At 46.7% G+C, this 7,181-nt stretch overlaps 1 long non-coding RNA gene across 1 annotated transcript; it reads right to left on the reverse strand.

Annotated features, from left to right (window-relative positions):
• Positions 1-3,618: 3,618 nt before the first annotated feature.
• Positions 3,619-5,236, reverse strand: LOC119979561. Its single transcript, XR_005463752.1, has 2 exons — positions 5,170-5,236; positions 3,619-4,205 (listed from the first exon to the last, which is right to left on the reverse strand). It is a non-coding gene; the product is annotated as an uncharacterized LOC119979561 (long non-coding RNA).
• Positions 5,237-7,181: the final 1,945 nt, after the last annotated feature.

The following is a 7,181-nucleotide window of genomic DNA, read 5'->3' on the forward strand; positions in this document are numbered from 1 at the left end:
AGTTACAAACTTCAATCGGAGGGACTGGCTGAGGTAGCGGTCGCACACTTGCCCTCTGGGAGTTGAGACTGAGGGTGTTAGGGTTTTATACAAAATATTGGGCAGCATGGTGGTTAGCACAGTTGCTTCACAGCTCCAGGGTCCCAGGTTCGATTCCCGGCTAGGTCACTGTCTGTGTGGAGTCTGCACGTCCTCCCCGTGTGTGCGTGGGTTTCCTCCGGGTGCTCCGGTTTCCTCCCACAGTCCAAAGATGTGCGCGTTAGGTGGATTGGCCATGCTAAATTGCCCTTAGTGTCCAAAAAATGTTAATTGGGGATTACGGGGATAGGGTAGATACGTGGGCTTCAGTCGGGTGTTCTTTGTAAGGGCTGGTACAGACTCGATGGGCCGAATGGCCGCCTTCTGCACTTAAATTCTATGCGATTTGTGATTCTTGGTCTGGTTCCTAGTGGGCAGGGGTAGGCCAGGTGTTTGCAACATGGAATTAAGTAACTGCAGAGCAGGAGGGGGGATTTTGCAGCATTTTCTTCAAGTTAACCATGTCTGCATAACTGGCAAGGACAGAATTTATTGCCTGTTGGTTGTTCTTGAAGGTGGAGGTCAACAGGTCCAGATATTAACAAAAAGGCTAATTGAATGTTGGGCTTTACACTGAGAGAACTAGAATACAGGAGGGTGGAAATCATGCTTCAGTTTCCCAAAGCCCTAATTAGACCATACTGTAGGAAGATTATACTGGCTTTCCCTGTCCTTTGCAGATAGAAGGAGCACATTGCACCTTTTCCAACTGACCAAAGGTTTGCTGCCAGTTATCCCCCGTTGACCAATCTGAATCAACCTGCCTGATTTGAACGAAAGATTTGCAGTTAATTGTTCCCCGGTACATTCTCCACGGCAATGTCTCTCCCAAACAGAGTCCATTTGCCAATCAATCAGCACGCTTGCGCAGTATAGATTGTTGTCTTAGTTTCTTGCTCACTGTCCTGATGAGTGCACGATGAAAAGCTTCGACAGCATGTCTCTTTATTCAGCAAATCAATTATTGGGCAGCATGTTTTCACCCCTCCTCCACCCTCGAGACGGTGGTGAGCTGCCTTGAACCATTGCACGTGTGCTGTAGATTGTTTGGTGTTACCATCAAACCAGAGCATTAACCCTGGTTCAATGAGTGTAGGAGGGCATGTCATATCTAAAAATGATGTACCAACCTGGTGAAGCCGGAGGAAACCCACGTTCTCCCCGTGTCCGCGTGGGTTTCCTCCGGGTGCTCTGGTTTCCTCCCACAGTCCAAAGATGTGCCGGTTAGGTGGATTGACCAAACCTCCAAAAAGGTTAAGTTGGGTTGTGGGAATTGGGTGGAGGCTGGGGCTTGAGTAGGGTGCTCTTTCCAAGGGCCGGTGCTGACTCGATGGGCCGAATAGCCTCCTTCTGCACTGTAAATTCTATGATTCTATAAGCCACAAGACTACATACACACTTAAAAAGTGGAAGCAGTAATCCCACAACCAATAGATCAGATCGAAGGTCAGTAATCCTGTCACATCTGGTCATGAATCGTGACACAATTAAGCATCTAGTTAGTGGGAGGAAGCTGAAGCATAAAATCTCCATCATTAATGGGGAAGGAGGCCAGCACATCAGTGAAAAAGACAAAACTGAAGCACTTGTAGCAATCACCAGCCAGAAGGACAGAGTGGATGATTCATCTCAACCTCCTCCTGAGATCCACAGCATCGCAGATGTCTGGCTTCAGCCAATTTGATTCATTCCCCACATATGAAGAAATAACTAATGACGCTGGTACTGCAAAGGCTATGGACCATGTAACAACCCAGAAATACCTGTACCTCCAAACGTATTGTACCCCTCGCCAAGCTGTTCCAGTACAGCAGCGATACTGGCGTCAGCCAATCTGAAATATTTCCCAGGCTTGTCTGTCCTCAAAAGTGAAGTTAATGGAAATGGGGGGGACTCTCCTCTGGTTGAAGTCATATCTAACACGAAGGAAGATGGTTGTTGAAGGTCAATAATCTCAGTCCCAGGAGTTCCTCAGGGTAGTGTCCTACGTCCAGCCACCTTCAGGTGCTTTGTCAATGACCTTCCCTCACTTGGAACTATATTGTCATTCCTTCACTGGCATTGGGTCAAAGTCTTGGCACTCCCTCACAGCTATATGCTATAAGGATAGTGGTTCACCACCACCTCATGGGCAATGGAGTGGGGAATAAATGCCAACCTGCCAGTGATGTTCATATCGCAAGAATGACATTTTAAAAAAATCTCATGGGAGGTAAATGTGCCTCCAATCCATTGAGCCAATACTGACGAGCTTTTTCTACGTGACCCTCTGGCCTTAACATTCCTTTAACAACCTCAGGTTTTCACCACAGCTCTCAATTTCCCAGGGACAATAGGTGCTGGAGTGGAACAGTTGTAGCAACAAGGCTGGGGGGGGGGGGGGGGGGTCAATACCCTTTTCCCCCCTCCCAAGCCCCGGTTTCCTTTCCCTTTTCCGGGTTTTAGAACATAGAACAGTACAGCACAGAACAGGCCCTTCGGTCCTCGATGTTGTGCCGAGCCATGATCACCCTACTCAAACCCACGTATCCACCCTATACCTGTAACCCAACAGCCCCCCCCTTAACCTTTATTTCTCCTTCCCCACTAAGTTAACTTGTTCACACACTCTCCAGGTTTTGTAGGGATTAATATCTCCCATCCAGCCTCTTGCTTTTCACACGTCACTGCTGTCCATGAACCAATCTGTGCTCTCCACTTAATATTGGATTTGCAGCTCATTTGTCTTTCTCATGGATATTTATTTGTTCTTGGGTGTGGGCTTCTGTGGAATTTATTGTCCATCCCCAATTGCTGAGCTGTCTTCTTGAACCGCTGCAGTCCGTGTGGTATAGTTGACCCAGTTTCTTCCTTCACTTGCTTTTCTGTTATCTGATTTTTTGTCATAGGCTGAACCTGAAATATTAAGATTTTTACTTTCCTTGAAGATGCTGTCTATTGTTATGGGCCAGGGTTTAGAGAACCCCAAAGTGTATCATGGAGTTCACCTGACCCACAACTTTTAATAGATTGTGGTATGGGGAGCACACAGCCCACTGTACAGGTGTGGTACAGCAGAAATGGAAAAGTATTTTTTAAAGCAAAACAATGTTTAGTCTATGAACTCAAGTTAACTTTTCTAAAACAAACTGTGAACAGCTTAGCAACCATCAATTCAAATATAACCCCCAAAGAATACAACACTAAGTAATCTGTAAGCTGTCCTTTTAACACCCAGAAGACTTAACAAACCTTTAAACAGAAGCACATCAGGGTTTACATTCACTACTGAAAACATTATAATTCTGAATTCACCAAATGATTAAAAGGTAGTCTTTTGATGGCCGAGAGATCAACAGTACAGCTACTTTGTCTGACTTCAGCTGCAACACAGTGAAAAACGAAACCAAATAAACACAGACACACCCAAGCTTTTCTCAAAGTGAAACTAAAAAGCAGAACCGGAGCTCAGCTCCACCCACTCTGACATCACTGCTGTAACATGAGCAGCCAAACATTTTTAAAGTGACATTCTCATGACATTATGCAGCTGAAACATGATAGATTTCAGTAGCTCCTGTAAGGTTTATTTGTCGGACAACATAAGCATTACAAGATCATCTTTTTTTACCTTTATTGATGGAACCAGTAAATGAATCAAAAGGATTTGAACAGTACAAGATGGTGGGAGAGAAACTTGCTCCACGCAGCCATCGAGTGGCATGATTTGCAAATACATTGGGATAGTTGACAGCGATTGACAATAATAAAATTGACCAAAAACATGGCCAAAACCCTGACCAGTAAAGGTCAGCAACAAGGTCAACAGAAACAAGAACTGTTTTTAAGTGTGGACACATTTGTCTATTTCAAACTAGAAAGAGTAGAACAGTGAATTCCTGCACATGAATAGTTTGCAATCAATCATTTTTGAAAGTCCGAGCAGTTCCTTTTACTCAACCTGGTTTATGGGCTGTGCTGAGCAAAAGACCCCTTTTCGTCAAGAGATGGTTTAACCTTTGCTTCAGGGGTCAGGAGGCGTGTCAGGTTGGCATGATGGGTGGCTGATGGTGAAGGCCTCGAGCTCCAGCAGGTTGTTATTGATCTTTGCAATGGTGGGGAATGGTGCCAGGTCCACCTTGAACCTACTGTTGAGAGGATAAGGCAGCATCTAAGTGACCGAGTGCATCACAGCCGCAGCACAGATTGGAAAATGTCACTTCAATTGGGGCAAGACGCTAGAGCTTCCTCCAGTGAACTTCTAAAGAGTTTGGGGTGGAGTGGAGGAGGGTGTGGGGTGGAGTGGAGGAGGGTGTGGGGTAGATAGCGGACATCTGACAGGTGAGAAGGATGAAGAGTCCTCTCTCTCCCACTCGCACTACAACTCGTGCATCAGAACAGGTGATTCAGACTCCACAAATTCCAACATGACCATGGCCAGAATCTGCCTCAATCTTAAATCTATTAAGCCCGGCCATCTTTCTGGTTCTGGGATATATTGTTGTAGAAAACTACTCTGAACACAGGAAGTTCATGACCTTTCTGGCAAATGAGCAATAGAATCTCCCATCATGCTTCGGTTGGCTCCACATTTACACAAATTACCGGAACACAAATCCCAACCAGTCTTAAACCCTTTCTGTTTCCCATCAGAGGCCCACATGGGACTCTGCAGTGGAATAGCGGCACAGGCCCGATCACAGCTGAGGGCCCAGGTAGAGAGGAGCCCAGTCAGCACGGAGGAGCAATTAGACTGGGGAGTGATGTAAATGGGCATCTGGGAGGGATAAGGACAGCACTCCGATAGAAGGAAACCACAGCTGATGTGGGAGAGTAAGGATAAGTGAACCGGCTGTTAAGGATTCATGGTTGGAGATGGGGGTGATTGGTGGAGAGAAACTAAACACAAGCGATAGAAACACTTGTTCCTGCCACATTACTGAATGCAAATCTGAAATAGACTTTAATGGCAGTGTATATTGGTGAGTACATTAAGTGGTGAGGTCTATAACCCTGGTTAAGTGGTCTCACTGGGACGGCTACTTCAGTTTTGGACAGGACGTTTCTGCAGGGAAGTGACTGGAAGCCGAGAGTTGCCGCACAAAGCCTTACCTCACAGCGTTGTACACTTGTGGCACCAGGCACAGATCTGCCATTGTCACCTGGAACACAATGGGCTGCGTCACGAGATTAAACCAAACAGAAGGTTCGGATAAACATGCCACAAGAAACAAACTTACATTTATCTAGCCCCCCCATCACGTGTTGCAATGTCGATCACAGCTCACACCTCCGGGTTATAAGGACTCCAGGGACTTGAGTACAAGTCTAAGCTGTCACTCCTACAGGGTACTGAGGGAGTGCTGCACTGTCAGAGGTGCCATCTTTCAGACGAAATGTCAAACCCGTGCCCCATCTGCCTGCTCAGAGGACGTAAATGATCCCCTCGCACTAGTTCTACGTACAATAGGAATGTCCTGACCAATTTAGCCCTCAAAGAACATCAATAAGGCAGGTTTATGGAAGCTTTCTGTGCACAAACCAGCTCTGCATGCCCTACATTACAACAAGATCAGCTATATAATGCCTTTAATACTATAAACATCCAAGGGGCTTTACAGGAAAGGTAACTTATTATCTAAATGGACATAAACTTCAGAGTGCTCCGATGCAAAGGGATCTGGGTGTCTTTGTGCATGAATCTCAGAAAACTAGTCTGCAGGTGCAGCAGATAATAGGGAAAGCAAATGGAATGTTGGCCTTTATAGCTAAAGGAATTGAGTATAAAGGTAAGGAAGTGTTGTTACAGCTGTACAAGGGCATTGGTAAGACCGCACCTGGAGTATTGGGCACAGTTTCAGTCCCCTTATTTGAGGAAAGATGGAGTGGCTTTGGAGGCAGTTCAGAGGAGGTTCACTAGATTGATTCCAGAGATGAGGGTTTGTCGTATGAGGAGAGATTGAGCAGTTTCGGCCGATACTCTCTGGAGGAATGGGAGATAGAGGGGTGGAGAGGTTAGGGAGAGAATTCCAGAGCTTAAGGTCCAGTCAGCTGAAGGCATCAATACCAATATTGGAATTAAGATTGAGAATGCTGCATGATGGTGAAATGTTTAGCACTGGCCCCATTGACCAATCCGAGTTGACCTGCCAGATTTGAACGAAAACTTTGTAGTTAATTGTTCCCTGGTGTATTCTCCATGGCAATGTCTCTACCAGAGTCTACTTGCCATAGAGCAGCACGATGGTGCAGTGGTTAGCACTGCTGCCTCACGGCACTGAGGGCCCGGGTTCGATCCCGGCTCTGGGTCACTGTCCGTGTGGAGTTTGCACATTCTCCCCGTGTCTGCGTGGGTTTCACCCCCACAGCCCAAAGATGTGCAGGGTATTGGCCACGCTAAATTTCCCCTTAATTGGGAAAAAAAGATTTCGGTACTCTAAATTTATTTTTTTAAATCTCTGAAGGCAGGAGGGCAGGTTAATAGGGTGGTGAGAGGTGATCAATCGTGGCTTAGATTACAAAAGCAGGGAGATCATGTTGGAGTTGTATAGAACTTTGGTGAGGCCACAGCTGGAGCAGTATGTGCAGTTCTGGTCGCCACGTTATAGGAAAGATGTGATTGCACTGGAGGGGGTGCAGGGGAGATTCACCAGGATGTTGCCCGGGATGGAACATTTAAATTGTGAAGAGAAGTTGGATAGGCTTGGGTTCATCAATGTAATAGTCAAGAAAAACCATCCCGAATAGAACATACAGTGCAGAAGCAGGCCATTCGGCCCATCGAGTCTGCACCGACCCACTTAAGCCCTCACTTCCACCCTATCCCCATAACCCAATAACCCCTCCTCACCTTTTTTTGGACACTAAGGGCAATTTAGCATGGCCAATCCACCTAACCTACACGTCTTTGGACTGTGGGAGGAAACCGGAGCACCCGGAGGAAACCCACGCAGACACGGGGAGGACGTGCAGACTCCACACAGACAGTGACCCAGCCGGGAATCGAACCTGGGACCCTGGAGCTGTGAGGCCACAGTGCTAACCACTATGCTACCGTGCTGCCCACAGTTGTTTTCTCTGGAGCAGAGAAGACTGAGGAGTGACCTGACTGAGGTGGACAAGAT

The sequence above is a fragment of the Scyliorhinus canicula genome, chromosome 2, assembly GCF_902713615.1.
Source record: "Scyliorhinus canicula chromosome 2, sScyCan1.1, whole genome shotgun sequence".
In the NCBI taxonomy this organism is placed as follows: Eukaryota; Metazoa; Chordata; class Chondrichthyes; order Carcharhiniformes; family Scyliorhinidae; genus Scyliorhinus; species Scyliorhinus canicula.